Source organism: Protopterus annectens, chromosome 11.part0 (assembly GCF_019279795.1).
Source record: "Protopterus annectens isolate FY-2018-M chromosome 11.part0, PAN1.0, whole genome shotgun sequence".
NCBI classification, from domain to species: Eukaryota; Metazoa; Chordata; order Ceratodontiformes; family Protopteridae; genus Protopterus; species Protopterus annectens.
The window spans coordinates 704,773,449-704,793,006 of record NC_056745.1 but is presented as its reverse complement, the minus strand read 5'-3'; the positions used below and the strand labels follow the sequence as shown (position 1 = coordinate 704,793,006).

The following is a 19,558-nucleotide window of genomic DNA, read 5'->3' as shown; positions in this document are numbered from 1 at the left end:
AGGAGAAGAGCAAATTTCAAAAATCACTCTTCTTTTAAACTTCTTTTTGCAGAGTTCAGGGTGGGGGGTGGGTAAGCCCCACTGCACCCCCCCCCAAATGTGGGGGGCAAGCTGCTTACACCCCCAAGCTTACACATACTAACCTTTAGATCTCCTTATCTCAGAGAATAGGGAATATTCTGAGAAATGGCATCTTGAGCTTAGTATGTATACGCCCAGTCTTTTGGCCATTCAGTCTCTCTATTTTGGGACTTGTTTTAACAGATCTTGACTTTTCAAATGGTTACCATTTGGACACATCTTGAAGTGTGCTATGATATCCTCCTCAGAAGACATCACAAATGGTCACTGTGTGTGTGTGTGTGTGTGTGTGTGTGTGTGTGTGTGTGTGTGTGTGTGTGTGTGTGAGAGAGAGAACGCAGTCCATGCTGCATGCTAACATTTAAGAATGGATGCCAGTTAACCTGTGGTGTAGGAGGTCTACCTTAAGAACCTTAAGGCACCTGGACTGGAGCAACACAAGCCCCACCAAAACCACATGATGACACAGGTGAGGTACTATCACTGTATATGAGACACCAGCTGATGGAGTAAGACCCAGCACAGATCATCTCACAAAGTCTGGTTTAAAACTGTGTTGTCATTACATGCCTCCTGTACACTGGTACACAGACCAAGAAATGATGACCATCATGGAAAGTAATACTGACCATATCACAGGACATGGCACAGCTGTATGAGACAGCTTTCCAGTGGCAACATTCATCCATCATCTTTGAAAATACATGACATATCCGCAAGACACATCACACTTACAAAATATAAGCATGCACACAAAAACTGATCATAGCAAGTACTGAAATTTGTAGCGGCATTCTGTACAGAGTACATATACACAGGATAAATATAGGTATCTTGGACTCACAAACAGGAGTAATGCACTACAATGGACATGTCATACCTTACCCACACTGACAGTTTTTTTAATATTGCTTACTGTACTCTTGATAAAATATTTATATTTACATGCAGTTCAGTCTCCAAGTATAATACATATCTTATGTGCCCTATATGCCTATGCATTTCCCCTTATTGTTCATATCCCATCTTAGTGCATTTGCAAAACGGCAACAGTCCAGTACTGGTATTCAAAATTCAAACTTCAACATCCATAGATTTCAGAATACTCATATCCAGATTATGACAGACCCTCCACTTTCTTGGCATCATGCATGCTTGTAAAAATACCACTTTTCTTAGGTCTCATAAATAGCTAACCTAACATTTGTTAAACAAAGCAATGATTAACGATAAACTACCTATTAACTAAGCAAACCTTAAAGTATAATTATACAAGCAAGCAGATAAAATATAAGAAATAAAATAATAAAACTGTGAGTAAACTATATATTGGGGTGTATCAACATTTAGTTGGGGTATTAATCAACCACATATTGGGCAAACTATTGTGAATTCCCTTCATAAACCAGTGTTATTTTCCTCTAAAAAGTGTTACCAGGGCAACCATCTACCTATAATTTTTTGTTTCTTTCCTAATATGAATTGCCTTCATCTTCTTTTATTCCCTCTGTCAATCTTATCAGGTCCCCAGGGCTGCTTGAATTGTTTTGTAATCACCTTCTTCATTGCTAGGGTTATTACCGATATTATTTTGCTCTAGCCACAGGACTCTGGAGCTTTTCTCCCTGGGTCTCCACTTAAAATGGGTACCCCATGGCCCAGTCAGACTTCCCCGTTAAACAAATGACAAACAAACAAATACATAAATAAATATATACATACATACATGTGTGTGTTCTGTCAAGTACCCCAAAAAGAAACTCTCTCTCCTAAGTCCTGGTCTATTATCTGGCAACTATTCTACTAATGGACTGCCTAAATGAGGACCAACTTTCACAGGACTAAAAAAAAGTGTTCCCATCCTGCATTTATTTCACTTCTGCATCTCCAGCAATTTCACAGCTATGCAGGATAAAGAGCATTCAATTTAGCAAGTGTATAAAAATAGCTGGGTAAGCATTTCCATGCAAATATACAAAATTGTGCTGTCTCAAAACCTTGCCATGAAGTATACAAACTTCTTGCCAAGGTTTGCCTGTTAATTTAACATTTTTTTTCACACAACACCCAGTTCTTCCTCTTTTGGCCCATAATCTCCCTTTAATTTCCATATTAATAAGATACTGGGTTCTTCTTAAGTTCTTTATTTTGTCTAGTATCCATTATCTCACTGATAGGCGGTCAGTATCTGTTAATAGTCTGTTCTGACCAAGATAGCGTTTTGAATCTAACGTATCAGCCCACATAATGTTTTTCTAGTCTATCAGGCAGATTGAATTTCCACTGTATATCATCCCCATCCTAATTCCCTCATTGCTCATCATTTTCCAATATTTCAGCTTTTTTCCCCATTTTCTCCATTTACTTGCTGCTGTTCTTCTCCGTTTATCCCTTACATTGCTTCCTACTGGCAACCTATCTAACCTCTATTTCTTTAATTCTTTTTGAATAATTTCTTAATATCATCCTTTAGGGTCCAACACAACATCTAGCAATCCTTTCTCTAAATTATTATCCCAAAAGGCTTCTAGTAGATCTGTTCTCATTACCCAGGGACATTTTAAAAATAATGCCCCTTTCCATTTATTCTTGAAACTTTGGGACTGACGTATGGAATATAACTGTAGTCTTAGGGTGGTAATATAAATGCCTATGTCTATAACTGCTAACCCACCTTTATCTTTTGATAAGGTCATTTTTGGCCAGGCTACCCTTGGACGTTTTCTATGTCATACTAAATCTCTCATCCAGTTATGGAGTTGAATTAAATTCTTAGCTTGTGGGGTTGACCAGGGGGCCTAACCCAGGTATAATATATGAGGAAGTACTTGCCAGGTTAAAGCTACTATTCTGTGATCCAAGTCTTCAAATTCTTCCATTGTTGCAGTTTTGCCTTAACTGACATGTAAAATTCTTTATATGTTTCAACTAAAGAATCATTGTAATTTTCTTAACCAGATGCACAAGTATTTTATCTTGTCTGAGGTCTTAAGTTTGTGGGAAAAAATGTATTTTAGAGGTATACAATAAACTAGTTGTAAATCGCTTTTGTTTTCTCAATACTGACTTTATAACCATAGAATTTGCTAAAATGGTAAAGTATTGCTAGTAACATGAGGACACTTATTTTAGGTTTAGTTAGAATTATATCATTAGCATATCAGGTGATCTTTAAGTTTAAGTTTCTCCATGTAAACTCCTGTATTTTTGGAGTCTGCTATATTGCATTAAGGGCTCCAAATAAATCACAAACAACAAAGGGGAGAGTAGACATTCCCACCTTGTCCTTTTAGTTATTGTAAATGGCTCTGATGTTATAGCCATTGTCTTGACTATTACTGTAAACTCCCTATAAATTGCTTTCAGTAGTGAAATCCAAGTTTCTGATATCCCTACTTTTATTATTACTAGAAATAAAAATGACCACTCAACTCAATAAAATTCTTTCTCGGCATCCAAATTTATTACCATTGTTGGGGGGTTTCTTCTGTTGTACCTCCTGGAGTATCATAAGGGTGCAGATTAAATTATCAAAGGTTTGGCGACCTTTAATAAATCCACACTGGTCTACATGAATTAAGTGGGGCATCCGTTCACTTGAAAGTCTAGCCAATAAAGGCTATAAATACCTTGTAATCATGACTTAGTATTGTAATTGGGTGATATAAACTTGCAAGCCTGTAGGTCTCTTCTCTCCACATGCATAGTAGTTATTAACCTTCCGTCAAATTCCCAAACTACTAGGGATTCTTTTAGAATGCATATCATTCATTAATCACTTAAAAATATCTTATTCTGTCTTCTACTTATCTCCAGACCTCTACAGGCCTTCTTGCATGGAGTCCCTGAATTGAATTTTGCTAGTTTACTTTTCAGAGGTGAGGCAAACAGGTCTACTTGAGGAACTCCCCACAGATGGATAAAATCTTGAAAGATCCCCATAGATGGATAAAATCTTGAAAGATTCCCCTGATCTAGGTTCTATTTGTGAGGGTCAGCCTTTGTCCTGTTCATCTTGTTTGCTAAACAATTTTGCTCTGACAAGATGCAGGATACTCTACACCTGGTTCCTTTGTCAACCCTTTAGCCATCTCTAGTACATATAACCCCCCACTTCATCTCATTGTCCAACTTTTTGAGAACATGTGTGAGTTGGATATACGTAACTCGAAGCTTTCTAGTAGGAACTCTGACATGAATGAGAAAAAGGTAATGGATGAAATAAAAATCTTTTCACAAAATATTAGAATTATGAAACCTGATAAAGGTGGAGGTGTTGTCTTGATGGACTATGAGGACTATAACAACAAAATACTTTGTATTCTAGAAGGAAAAGCATATTTAAGATAATCCATTAATGAACTGAACACTTCTTACCAGCATATAAGGAATTAACTCCAAGATTTATTTATAGAGGGTTCAATTTCTATTGATGTGCTTAATTTTCTCTCTGTTCCCTGTCCTAAAATATCAGTCATGTTTGGGCTGCCAAAACTGCATAAAAATCTTAGCCAACCATCCATGCGACCCATAGTAGACTCCAAGGGGTCCATTACCCACCGCCTTGCAAGATATCTGGACAATACGTTAAAAGAACACATATTGAGTAAGACAAATATCTGCAAGGATTCATGGAGCTTCTTACAAGCTATAGATGAGATACCTTTCAAGGACACTTTTGTTTTTATTACTATCGATATTAAGGACCTTTATTCAGTCATACCTCACACAATTGGTTTGGAGTGGTTTACAGATTTCTTATATGAAAAAGATATCTCACACTTCCAGATCTTGGTCTTTTCACAACTGATGGAAATGGTCCTTAAAAATAACTTCATTTTGTTTAACAAAGAAATTTACTTACAACAAGAAGGGGTGGCTATGGGGTCTGCATGTGGTGGTTTATATGCAAATATTGTAGTTAGGCAATGGGAGAAGAAATTTCTTTTTTCTTCATGTTATTTTGAGCACATCAACTTTTACACCAGGTTTTTGGATGATATGTTTGTTCTGTAGGATAGACCTGTTGATGCTATTGAAGATTTTATAAACTATATTGGAACCACCACAGAATTTCTAAAGTTCACCTATACCAGAGACCTTGACAAAATTTACTTTTTAGACATCTTTCTGGAAAAGGATTATGACAATAAGAGGTTTGTTTCAAAAATCTTTAGGAAAAGCACGTATTCGAACTCACTACTGCATTTTTCTAGCACACACCCAGTCAAACAAAAGAAAGCAATAGTTAAGGGACAGTTTGTGCGTGCAGCCCGTATGGTATCTGGTACTGATGAATGTTTAGATGAATGTGACAACTTGAAAAATATGTTTCAAATAAGACGCTATCCTTGTAAGTTCGTTAGTGATATAATGATTGAGGTGGTTAACAAGAGAGAGCATGGGTTTTATGTACCTTTACTTTCTTGTAATATGACTGACAGTGGTCCTTCCACCAGTAATCAAGAAACTGACAATGTTGCAAGTAAGAATGATTATAAGACTTCTTTCATCACTGTACTCACTCAAGATAGTTACATAGTAAGAAACATCTTAACAAAAAACTGCTCTATTTTGAGACGTGACAAGAACATCAGACCACTAATAGGACCGCAACCTATTATGGTATATAGGAAAGGCAAGAATATGAAAAACATATTTGAGAGCAGTAACTCTTGCCCAAACCACAGGTCAGGTTCTATGAACAAATGTGGCAGATGTAACTATTGCAGTTACATTAAAGAAGGCAATATTTTTGACATCAATAATATCCAATTAGAATCAATCAGAAATACAACTGTAACTCGGAGAAAGTGATTTACTGTGCCATGTGTACCACCTGTTCTTGCTTTTACATAGGCAAGACTGATAGAAAGTTAAAAAATCACATACATGAACACCTATATGACATAAGGAATAAAAAAGAAACAAATTCTCTTAGCAAACATGTTTTGGAGTATAATGACCATAAGTTCCAGTTTTTTTATTATAGACAATATCAGTACCAACATGAGGGGTGGTGCATGGTCACTATTACTTAAGAAAAGAGAATTATACTGGCAATTACGTTTGAATGCTGGCAACTGGCCAGGCCTGAATGAGCATGTTTCAATTAGCCCAATTTTAAAACTAAAGGCACTGGAAAGATAAAAAATAAATAAATAAATAAATATACATACAGATATATATATATATATATATATATATATATATATATATATAATATATATTTCTCCATTATGCATTTTAACATTTTAAATTCACATGTTCAGTATTTGTAAGTGTATTTATTTCTCAACATTTTCTACTATATCTAGTTTTTAGTATTTAATTACACATATTTATTATTTTAACACATTCGACATATTTAAATATTTTTGTACATTGTCATTTTATGAAGCAGTGCTTATATATAGTGTGTTTTTAGGGTGGTGTGTTCCATGAACTTTTTCAGTTTGTATATTTTGTCTGCTTTTTAAATTCAGTGACTGTAAATATTGTGCTTTAAAGACATAATTGATTACTTTATAATTGGGTGGAACTTCCTGTTTGAACTGTATAAGAAGGAAGTAACAATGTGGGGTAAATTGTCTGATGAAGTCTAGATCTTTCTGGACGAAAGCGCTCATCCTTGGATTTATTTTGGTCAGAAGTTAATAAAGTGGATTATACATTCTACAAATGTGTGGTGATTTGCAGCCTGCATTACTTTGAGTGGGTTTAATCCAGCTACTACTTCTGGCTTTTGTGTTTATCTGCTTAAGATGCAGGATACCTGTAGAGAAACTGTAATGTGAAGTTATAGCCCAAGCTAATATGGCTAGTCTGCAAAGGGGGGGGGGGTAAGACCTGGATTCCCCTTGCTTGGAGATGTACCACATGACTGTGTTATTGTCTCTAACAACTTGAAGAGATCTAGGGAACCAAAGATGATTCAAGCAACTGACTGACTTGATTAGAGCAAGCATCTCTTTTATATGTATGCGCTTGCATCTGTTCTTGGTGTCTAAAACACCTTGCACTTTTATGCCTCTTGAAACTGCTCTCTCCAAGCAAAGCTTGAGGAGTCTATGATGTCTGACTGCTTTGAAGCAGCAAGAGAGAACGGGAGAGCTGAATTAACGGACATCTGCTGTCTCCACCAGGTGACTTCTCTTCTGACAAACCCGAGAGCTGGGAATTGAAATGATAATGGGTGTTGTTGCTGGGACCAAAGAAACTTCAGATACCACTGTATCTTTCTCGTATGGAGTCTTGCCAGGGCTATCATGAAAATCACAGATGTCATGAGACTCGAAATCCTGAGTTGTTCCCTTGCAGAGACCAAAGTCTTGAGTAGAAAATTCCAGAAAAGCTCTTTGAACTGAGGTGCTTAGCACACATCCCGGGAACACATTCCTGTGTGATGGAGTCAGAACAGACTTTTGAAAGTTTTCTTGGATCCCAGCTTGTGTGTGTGTGAGAGAGAGAGAAATTCCTGACAGTTTGAAAAAGACTATGCAAAGACAAGCAAGTTGTCGAAACATGGGAAAGTGTGGATACCATGTAGCCTGCAATGAGCTATAACTAAATACTTTGTGAAAACTCTTGGTACAGTGGATAGACCAAAGGGTAAAGCATTGGATTGATAATGTGATCCACACACAGAAATCCTTAAGAAACACCTGAAATCAGGATGAATAGGAATGTGATAAGCACTTTTTAAATCTAGTGTTATCAATGAGAAAGAAAAGGCAACAGGTTTGAAGTGACAGCATTTTGAAATTGGGCACTACCGCAAATTGGTTTAGGAAAGAAAAATCCAGAACTGGTCTCCAGACATTTTCTTTTATTGGCACCTAAAATATCCTTGAATAAAAACCTTTCCCAAATTGAGGAGGAGAAACTGGCTCTATGATTAACTAAAACTACAGTTGATGGGTCAAGGTTTGGGATGAGTGCTTAAAAACTTAAAGGACTGATAAACTTTATACAATCTGTCTTTTTAGGGGAAGCAGGCTAAATATCAGGAAAATTGCAGGCAGTGACACAAAGACATCCTCCAGGCTGACAGCACTGGTGGAATCGGAGAAGGTCCTGGAAAATTCCTTTTGTAACAGCTCACAGTATTTTTTGAGAGACTTAGAAACCCCAGTATTCTCCCACTGACAACAATGGAGCATTCTGGAAACAGTCTCAAAGAAAGAGAAAGAGCCCTCCCCCCACTCAGCCCAGGAGAATGAGATACCATGCTCTCCTCAGAATCTGAATCAGAAATGTGAAAAGAAAATCCTGCATCTGTCCCTTCATCTTCCTGTCCAGATGCAGAATATTTAATCTCTTCAAGAAAAGAGATATGGATTTTAATTTCACCATCAGCACCCTTATAACAAGGACCTGACAAATCTGAGCAGGAGCAGATAGGTGTTTACTTTTCTGTTTGGAGCCAACAGAGTTGTTAATGGCAGTATCAGCTTCCCCAGGGATGGACACAACATTCTAAATAAACAGGGAAGCCTTCCTGGCTTAATCTCCCAGGGAGCCAAGAGTGGCTCTCCCATGCCCACACTAAGACCCCAACAGCTGCAGACGACATGTCCAACCCATGGTCCATAGTGGCTATAAGTGCTGCACCAAAGGGATCCATGGTAAAAGATGAGTGGTCTCAGTAACTAGCTCTGGCAACAACAAAGTCACCCACCTGCAAGTGATGACAACTGCTAGCCTGCTGTGGTGGCAAAGGCTGTTTTTCTTAACTGCTTCTTTTTGAGGCTGGAAGAAGAACCCATTATGGGACTAGTAGTTAGCTCCATGGTCAAGCTGAAAATGGCATTTCTTTCCTGGGGAAAATAAGCAGCACAAGCCAGTTAAAATTGAAAGTTATAAAACATCACCTTTTCCCAATAAAAGCACACTACAAATAACTTTAATATAATTTGCCAGCCCCACAAAATTAAAATAAAACTAAGTTTTCCAGAGGAAAAATGTTTTTCATTCACTTTAAACAATTAATTTTTTTAAACAAGAAACTCTACTGATTTTTCACTTATATCGGCAATCATACATTTACATAAATAAAAAAACAAACTGTATTGACATATTTTCAGTTGCAAACATTACACATCACCTATAATCTTCTAGACAGTCACTTTTAGTTAGACATTACATAGCCCATTCAATACCTGCCTTCCCCTTAAACCTCATTCTGCATGTATTCCTTCCACAATTCCCATTTTTTTCTATGTAATTTGCTCCTACCCTTTTCTAAAGATCCCATGTCCAGTTCTTTTATCTGTTACTATGTTCACTACTTCTAGTATGGTTGGTTTAGACTTTGATTTCCATTTTTTAGTAACTGCTTTTTTGGCAGCCACCAGAATTAAACTCAACAAGGCCTTACTATATTTAGACAATTCTGATTCTGTATCACAGCTCAAAAAAATAATTTTCTTAGTTGCATCAATTTACTCATCCAGTATTTCTGACAAAGTAGTCGGCAGGGAATTTTTAAAGTTTATCAACTCATTACACTTCCAAAAAATATGTCCTCAATTGCCTCTTTCTTCCCTGTCACACCTCCAGCATTTCCAATCTACCTGAGGAAAAATTCTTTGGACTCTACTTGGAGTATAACAATACCCAAGCAAACACTTTCAAAGATCCTAAACCTTCTACACTTTGTTGCATACTTGGGAGTCATACATATATTCTCCCACTGTTTCTATTGTGAATTGCTTACCTATTCTCTTTTCCCAATCCTTTTCTAACCTTCTCTGATTGATTCCTATGGTTATCAGGTAACATGTTACATGCCCTACTAGTTATCCATTTTTTAACACCAGCCTCTGTTCTAGATTCTACTAAAAACTTTTCCAGTGCTGATATTTCACTTAGGATCCCCCTTATTCCTTTCTCTTTGCCTACACTCTGATATAAATCCTTGACAGGAAAAAGAATTTATGTCCTACAGTCCAAAGGAATTACTGTCCTCTTCCCATTCTATTATTTTACCTTTGTCTATTTAATTGTTCCCAATACTTTAGCTCCTTTGCCAATTTCCTCCAGTAAATTCTAGCCCCCTCTTGCCTATTCTTTGTACCTCTAATTGCAATAATCCCTACTGGTAGAATCTCCTTTCTCCATTCCTATGTTGGCTTAGTTTTTAGAATACTTTCTGCTACTTTATGAATATAATATTCTGTATAGTTCCTGTTATTCTCCTTAAGGATCTGCATGCAAAATTCTATTATCTAATTATTTCTTGAGCTTCCTCCCATTTTCATCATCATCTCCTTCTACTTTGAATTAAAGCTTTCTGCTTGTGCCATGTACAGGAGCTTTAACTATGTAGCTCTGAAATACCCCTTCAAACCAAGTAATCCCAAACCACCTTAACTTATTGGCAGTATCAAATTATCCCACTTGACTCTTGCCCTCTTCCACTCACAAATAAAATCCTTCATCTCTTTATTAATTGCTATCCCCAACTAACCTGGTTTACAAAAATATGGTTGAACTGCGTATAAAGCTAAAGGGACTAAAAACATTTTACTGCTTGTATCTTGCTATCCATATCCAGAGGCACGGGCTTCCAATTTCTCAGTTTTTATGTTATCTTTTGTTCAGAAGCTTCACAAATATCCTTAACTGCCATAACAGAATAATTTTAACCCATATTCCTAAGTGCTTCATTTTATTATGTCCCCATAAAGATGGGTATTGTTGAACCAATTCATGAGTGGGTACATAGTTTAAAGTTACTGCCTTTGTTTTATCTTCCTTAATTTTGTATCTGAAAATAATTTATAACCGTCTCAGAATGTTCCACAACACGGCAATATCCTTTTCTGGTTTTATCAGATACAAAATATCATCTACAAATAACGCCAACGTTTTTTATTACCATGCCAATTATATCCATGAATTTCTGAGCTCCTTATTTTCTTTGCCATTGGTTCTAAATGTAATGCAAATAACAAAGGTGGAAGGAGACACCCCTGCCTGATTCCTCAGTTCAAACAGAAATCATCAGAGAGGAATCCCCACTTTAGTTTTTGCCTCCAATCCCTCACATATCTTAATTAATCATATTGTTAGGGAATGCAAATGCTTCAATTGCTGTGCTCAAACTCACAGCTTACTCTGTCAAATGCTTTCTCTGCATCCAGACCCACCAACAACAGTGGTATTTTCTTACATTTTGCTTCCCTCTGGATCATCATTGTTCTATTAATGTTATAAAGTGTTTGCCTTCCCTCCACAAAACCAAAATGATCCATATCTATCAACTTTGGCATTACTGTTGTCCTTCTTTTAGCCATTATAGACAAACACTTTATAATCATGGTTTAGAATGGAAATGGGCCTATATGAAAGCTGGATCTGACAGGTCTTTACTATCCTTAGGTATTACAGCCACCACAGCTTTCTTCCAGGATACTGACGCTTTTCTTCCTTTTAAAATACTGTTAAGCAAAACCTTCCAGACCTTTATCACCTTCCTCCCTCCTAGCTTCCAAACTTCCACAGGAATAACATCTATTCCTGAAAACTTTCTTTTAGATTGCTTATACATCACCATTTTTACATCATCTCCTCCTATCCTAATAGTAACTGAGCCTCATCTACCTCTAACCATGACATATTTAATTCTTCCATAAATATTTCCATTTGTACTTTTTCTTGATTTCTACATTTTTCTGCTTTATACAGATTTTCACAAAATTTCTGAAATATTTCCAATACCTCTGTGGGTTCTCTGGTTATTTTCCTTGTTATACGCTCCCTAAGCTTGGTAACACCCCTTTCTTCTATTCATTGCCTGAGCTTCTGTGGTCTGGAGTTATCAAAAAAAAAACAGCTGCTTAACAGCAATCTTTCTATACTCAAGCATATTATTGGGGGTAATCCCTTATTTTCTCAATAGCACTCTGCAGTTGTGCCTCCTCTAGTTCTGTGAGATTCTCCCATTCTGCAATACTTCTTTGTCAGCTCCTCAAAATAATTCTCATTACTTCTTAACCATATCTATTCATCTTTTATTTCTGCCCTATTCTTAAAACGCCACTTTAATTTCATCCCACTCCCTAACTATATTTTTGAAGAAATTTCCATTTTCCCAAATAACTCCTACTATCAATTCCTTAAATTCATCTCTCTTTAAAAGTTAGGCAATGAAGTGCCAGTGTCTCATTTTTATTTTATTACAAGTTATTATTGGCATGTGATCTGAAACAGCTATTGGATGTATATCAAAACTTTCAATTAATTGCACGTTTCTGTAAAATATAATTTCTGCTGAGACTAGCCCAGTTTTTATACCTTGGGAAATAATATGTACATTTCTAAGAGTGCCTACTAACGAACTCATATCTTCCATATCAAATATTTTCATAAATTTCTTCAAAAATCTATCCTCTTTTCTTTTATTTTTCCTTCTAGCCCCCCCCCCAGCCACATCCTCAGAATTACATATCAAATTGCAGTGCCCACCTACAAACAATATCCCTTGCTGAAAGCTGATTATTTCTCCCAAGATTTTCTTAAATTCCAAGGTGGAAAACTAATACTCAGCTACATAATTCTTCTCCCTTGCCAGTAACTCCTTAATACTACAAATCTAACATTATAATCTAATTTTCCCTCATCTATCACTATTGGAGCTCCTCTATCAATTAATATAAGTACTCCTCTTTGCCTTTGTCCCAGTAATTCCACTGAATAACCACCCTAAAATCATTTATTTATCAAATTCACATGCTCAGTTCCTCCCAAATGTATCTCTTTCTAGCATAGCTATTTGCATTCTAGACCATTCACATTAAAAGATAACACAGAAAGTGTTGCCATTATGATCAGAAGCTATTATCCCCATCTATTATGTGTAACAGCATTTTTCAAAATGTCACATTTCAGCATTTGTGTTACATGTAAAGTGAATATAAAAAGTGTACACACCCCTGTTAAGATACCAGGTTTTTGTGATATAAAAAAATGAGACAACAATAAATTATTTCAAGACTTTTCCCACCTTTAATGTAACCTATAACCTGTACTATTCAATTGAAAAACAAACAAATCTGTTAGGGAAAAATATAAAAAAAAAATAAAAAACATACAATAAGCTGTTGCGTAAGTGAGCACACCCTTAAACTAATACTTTGTTGAAGCACCTTTTAATTTAATTACAGCATTCAGTCTTCTTGGGTAGGAGTCTATCAGCATGGCACATCTTGATGTGGCAATATTTCCCCACTCTTCCTTGCAAAAGCACCCCAAATCTGTCAGATTGCGAGGGCATCTCTTATGCCCAGCCCTTTTCAAGTCACCCTACAGATTTTCTATTAGATTTAGGTCTGGGCTCTGGCTAGGCCATTCCAAAAAAAGAAGTTATATACTTACCATAACGTTCGATGTTTGTAGTCCACCTCGCCCTTCATTCTTACACTTGGGACCGGAGCTGACTCAGCCATACTCTAGCTCAAAAACTTCTTGTTGGCTCGTGGCTAGGAGGTATCCCATCATGCATCACTAACATACCCCAGATCTTGTTTGTTGCAAGGAGAAACATACAGAGACAAAGAACAAATCAAGTTGAAAGGACTAACAAAAGGCAGTAGACATTCTACCCCCAGGTCCTCAAGGAGGGGGCAGGAGGGTGGGTTTGTAAGAATGAAGGGCAAGATGGACTACAAACATTGAATGTTATGGTAAGTACATAACTTCTTTATGTTCTGTAGTTCTATCTCGCCTTCATTCTAACACTTGGGACAGTGTCCCTAGCACCTTCATCTTGGGTGGCTCATTGGAAAATGCTCCTGAGTACTGTGGAACCAAAGGAAGACCTGTTCCTAGAAGCCATATCCAATTTGTAGTGAGTAATGAATGTATGAGGTGAAGCCCATGTTGCTGCAGCAAAAATGTTGTCTATTGGAATTTTAACCTGAAAAGCTACCGAAATAGACATAGACCTGGTAGAATGAACTTTCACCTTGAAGAGAAGGTCTTTACCACTGGATGAATAGACAAATGAAATGAAACTGGAAATCCAGTGAGATAATGTGACTTTAGAAACTGGAAGGCCCCTCCTAGAATCTGAAAAGGAAACAACCAACTGATCTGACCTTCTGAAATCTTTAGTTCTGTCCAGATAAAAACGCAATTGTCTATGCACATCCAGTTGGTGAAATTTGTACTCTGCCTTGTTAGAAAGATTAGGGAAGAACAGAGGCAATTCAACAGACTGATTAATATTGGCTTGAAAAGAAACCTTAGGAATAAAGGAAGGGTTTGTCCGTAAGGAGACCCTATCTTTATGAAATACCAAATAAGGAGGCTTAATGGAAAGAGCTTGCAGTTCAGAGACCCTTATTGCAGAAGTGATATCCACTAAAAATATAGTTTTCCAAGATAAAAACTTGAGGTCACATGTTGCTGAAGGTTCAAAAGGACTTGACGTAAGTTTATGGAGAACAAAGTTCAAATCCCATAGCGCCACGGGAACCATGACTGGGGGTCTTAGCAAGGTGGTCCCTTTGAGGAAGGCTCTACAAAGCCTATGAGCCATAAGATTAGGTTCATTAGCAACATGAAAAGTGGAAATGGCTGCTAACTGAACTTTAATAGTGGCCGCTGCTGAGCCTTGGTTGAATAACTGTGAAAGGAAGTCTAAAATGGCAGAAATGGGAGCTGTGTAAGGATCAAGGTTTCTCTTATGGGCCCAAAGGGAGTATCTTTTCCATTTACTGGTATAAATTTTCCTGGTAGACGGTTTGTGACAAGATAACAGGATGTGTACAACCTCGGGAGAAAAGTCATGAAGCCTGACTAGGGATGGAATTGGAGCAGCCAAGCTGTCAAGTTGAGGGTGTGGAGAGAGGGATGGAATGCCCCTGACATGTGTGTCAGCAAATCTGGCACTGGATCCAGAGTCCATGGTTCATCCATTAAATGAGGTCTGAGAAAGGGGAACCAAATCTGTACAGGCCAGTAAGGAGCAATTAGGATAATTTTGCTTCCCAAGGATATTGTTTCTGAATTATCTTCGGTATGAGAGGGAAAGGAGGGAAAGCATAGAGAAGTCCCGAGGGCCAATCGTGAATGAGTACATCTTTTGGTGTTTCCCCTTCCGGGGGAATCAGGGTGAAGTAGCTACTGCATTTGGCATTGAGAGGGGTGGCAAAGAGATCGCAGCAAGGCTGACCTCATTTGCAAAAAATTTGTTCTGCAATGTATGTGTTCAGAGACCACTCATGAGGCACCAGAATAGCACTGCTGAGCCTGTCGGCTATGATGTTGGATTTCCCCGGGATGCGCGTTGCTATCAGAAAGCGCTGGGAAGACACTGCCCACTCCCACACTCGAAGGGCTTCTCTGCAGAGGGGGTAAGATTTGGTCCCTCCTTGTTTAAGTACCATACCATCGACATATTGTCCGAGTGGATTGCAATCCTGCTCTCATCTCCAAGACGTTGATATGCAAATCATCCTCATGTTCCTGCCACGTGCCTTGGACTGTTCTCCCTAGATAATGCCTCCCCTACCCTATCTGGGAGACATCCATGGCCACAGTGGCAACTGGGGGGGGGGAGGACAAATGGTCTGTCTGTGTTTAGATTGCTGGTCCAGGTCCACCAACCAAGATCCTGTTTGCATAAATCTGTTATCAGGATGGGGTGTGATAGAGGTAGATACTGCAGTGACCATTGGGCAAAAAGTAGTCACTGCAGGACCCTCATGTGCAGTCTGGCTAACAGAACTAGTGTTATTGTCGTAGCCATTGTCCCCAGTAGCTTGAGCATCACCTTTGCTTTCACTTTTCTTAGAGGAAGTAAGCTCAAGACTTGTTCCCTTAGACTCTGAATTCTTTCTATGGGAAGGTAAGCCCTCATTGAAATGGTGTTTATTTCAGCACCAATAAAATTCACATGCTGAGAGGGTGACAATGCAGATTTTTGCCAATTTACTTTAATACCTAACTGCAGGCAAGTTGAAATGGTAGCATCTCTGGCCTGTAACAGTAGATGCCTGGTGGTGGCAGTCAGGAGCCAGTCGTCCAGATATGGAAACACTTGGAATCTCTGACATCTCAAGTGAGCCATAACCACTGCCATACATTTCAACACCCTGGGGGCTGTCGTGCGACCAAAGGACAGGGCGCGGAACTGATAATGACTGGTTCCCAGCTGGAAGCATGAGTGACTCCTCAATGCCCTGTCCATTTTGATATGGTAGTATGCATCTTGGAGGTCTATGGAGCACATCCAAATGTCTTTCCCTAACAACGGGAGTATCGACTGTAAGGTGGCCATTCGGAACTTGGACTTCTGTACAGATTCTTCAATTTGCTGAGATCCAAAATAGATCTCATGTCTCCTGTTCTTTTTGGCACCAAAAAGAACTTGGAGTAAGTCCCTAATCCTACTTGGTCTGCAGGGACAGGTTGGATGACTCTCTTCATGAGCAACTTTTGGATTTCTAGAGTTGCTGAATCCCTGTGATTGGTTGCATATCTGGGATTCATCTGGTCTGAGGGGATGGAGAAGAGAAGGGAATATGGTAACCTCTAGTAATTATCTTTAATACCCACTTGTCTTGAGTGATGTTGTGCCAGGCTTCTGGGTATAAAGAAATATGACCCCAGACTGACTCCAGAGATACGCAGTCGAGCCTCCTTTCAAGAGCACTGATAGGGACGACCACGAAAGGAATCATGGTCTCTGTGGTTCTGCGGGCATCCTCTGCCTCTAGGGTGGCGTCTACCATTATTTCCTCCTCCTCTGCCACTGAAGAAGGAATCACCTTGTGCATCCTGAAAAAACCTCTGCGATTTTTTGAACCACATTTTGCCACCCTTCTGCCCTTTGGGATAGGGTTTAGAAGGGATGAAAAAACAGACGCCCAAGGCAAACAGGGTTTTTCCTTCCTGCTCGCACCTGGTGAATGTGTCCTTTACCTTGGTTCCGAACAATAAGGATCCGTCAAAGGGGGCATTGGTAAACATAGACTTAAAGGCCTCCGCAAAGTTACACAAACGCATCCAGGAGTGTCTTCTAAGAGAGACTCCTGAACCTGCTGCCCTACTCGCTCCATCCGCTGCATACGATATTAGCCTCATGGAAGAGTTCACAATAGAATTTATGGTAGTCATCTGTGCGTTAGCCTTCTGAGATACCGCATCAGATACGTTTATCCTGTAGATTATTTCCCAGCTTTTTTAGGAGATCTCTATGGAGCCTTGTGAAATGAGACAGGTAGTTCAGCGATCCAAGTGTAAAAGCCACTGAAGAAAAGACATGCTTCCCATACCTATCCATCGTTCAAGACTCCTTGTTCGGTGGATGGACAGTGGAGGAAGTTTCAGCAAGTTCCTTTTGGGTGGCTGCAGCCACCACCATGGCATCTACTGGAACGCCCTTAGTAAGAAAGTCCTTGTCCTGGGGTGCTGACAAAAATGTATTTGGTCTTCTAGGAACCGATTCCACAGAATCAGGAGATTCCCACACCTTTCGACTCGCTAAATCCAGTAGCTCATCGAAAGGAGGAGACACCAAAGAGGCGGAGGGTTGAGACCCGAAAGCCTTCAGGTACACCGATTCCTCATCAGAAGGGGATGTGGTGGGCCAGCCGCCTCTCTGGTTCAGGACCACAAGGATATCTGCAAATGAGATATCATCAGAGGATGACTTGGGGGACCTTTCTGACTCCTCGAGGTCAGTGTCTGATGTAATAGACTCATCAGGGGAGTCAACATGTTTCCTCTTACAAGTTTTCTTCCTAGGCGGTTCCTCAGACAGGTATTCTGGGGAGACCTCGGAAGACTGGGGACCACTCATGGAGGTCTCCTGAGGCTGTGGGTCTCTGCTGTGTTGGGGGAGAGAGGGAGCTGAGACTGAAGTCGGCGCTTTAGGGAGAAGAGTGTCGGTACCTCTGGATGAAACTGAAGACCTGGACAGCACACTCCTCATCACATCAAAGGCTGATCCTCCCAGCTCCGAGGATGCCCTCCGCTCCGAAGATGCAGAGACAGTCCTCGGTGCTGAAGATATGGGCTCCGAGGCAGATGCCGGGTCCAAGCTCACCTACGTCGAAGCACTGAGAGGTAGGCTCGGAACTGAAGTTCAATTTGAAGCATCCCCCTCGGGCCCGACCAGAGAACTGAGGACCGTACACCCCACTGGCGGCACCAAAAGGGTCGGAGCGGATATTGGAACTGAGAGATCAACTGAGGTAGCTGGAACTGACCTTTCCACAACCCAAGGCACCGACAACTCTGGCTCCGGAGGAGGAGCATCGACAGGGTGTGAGGGCACATTAGGCTCCAGAGCCGATTGGGACAGAGCTAAAAGTAAATTTGCCAGCGCCGGAGTTTGAAGCAGTCTACGCACCACTCTCTCGATGTCCTCATCAGAAAGGCTCCTAGAGGACCTGGAAGATAGAGTGGGGGATCTAGATCGCTGGAATATAGGCGACCTAAGTGTCAGGGAAACCAGTGGGAGTTCAGATGACCGGCTCCGAGATGCAGTATCAGTTATCTGCTCCGAAGCTCCTGGAGCCAAAACTGATGGATCCACTAGGCTAACCTCTGTCGGCACCAAAGCCAGTGGAGCCAACGAGGGTATAGCCACTTTAGTAATTTTGTCTGGAGACTCCGACGTAACAGAGCTTTTGTAGCTTCTGGTCTGCCTTTCTTAGAAGAGGAAGGAGATTTAGAGCTGGATGATGAAGATGCCAATTCCTCCTCAAAGGAATGTTTTAATAGTCCTTTCAAAATAAGTTTGTTCTTCCTCTCCTGAAGAACACGAGGACTGAATGCGTGACAAAACAGGCAAGACTCCTGGAGGTGGGTAGCCCCCAAACAGTAAACACACAGATTGTGCCCATCAGCAAGGACATTTTCTGGGCACATTTAGTACACTTTTTGATGCCCGAAGGCTTAAGATCCTTAGAGTCTTTTGACATATTGCAAAAAACCACTATCCACAATACAACAACCATTGAACAGATAGAACATAGGTTCATAGTTTAGTACTAAGCTAACTGCCCTTGCGAGCCATTTTAAGCCTAGCCAATTATCTCTTGTGAGACTCAAACCCTGCACCTTGTTTTTGTGAGGCAAACATCTTAGCTATTAAGCCACCCTCCCACCAAAAAGGCAGAGAACTAGGTCTTCTAACTTAAACAGGCCTAGCCCTAAGAGGAGAAAGAGATAAACCGAGGACTAGGTCCTCTAATTTAAATGGGCCTAGCCCAGGTAGAGACGGAAAACAGAACCGAGGACTAGGTCCTCTAATTTAAAGGGCCTAGCCCAATGGGAGACAAGCAACAGAATGAGGACTAGGTCCTCGAACTTAAACGGGCCTAGCCCAAGGGGAGGAAACAAGAAAGGGAAACAAGCAGCACAAGAGATAGCAATGCAGGGATACAAAAAAGGCCAACGGAAGAACGACCAAACAATGTACACGCAGTACACACAGAAACGAAGCAGCAAATGGTCTGAA

At 39.7% G+C, this 19,558-nt stretch overlaps 1 protein-coding gene across 8 annotated transcripts in view; it reads right to left on the bottom strand.

Moving 5' to 3' along the window:
- The window catches only part of LOC122815566 (protein mono-ADP-ribosyltransferase PARP12-like), a 981,818-nt gene that overhangs the window by 161,790 nt on the left and 800,470 nt on the right, over nucleotides 1–19,558 (bottom strand). The gene's annotated exons all lie outside the window — the stretch shown is intronic.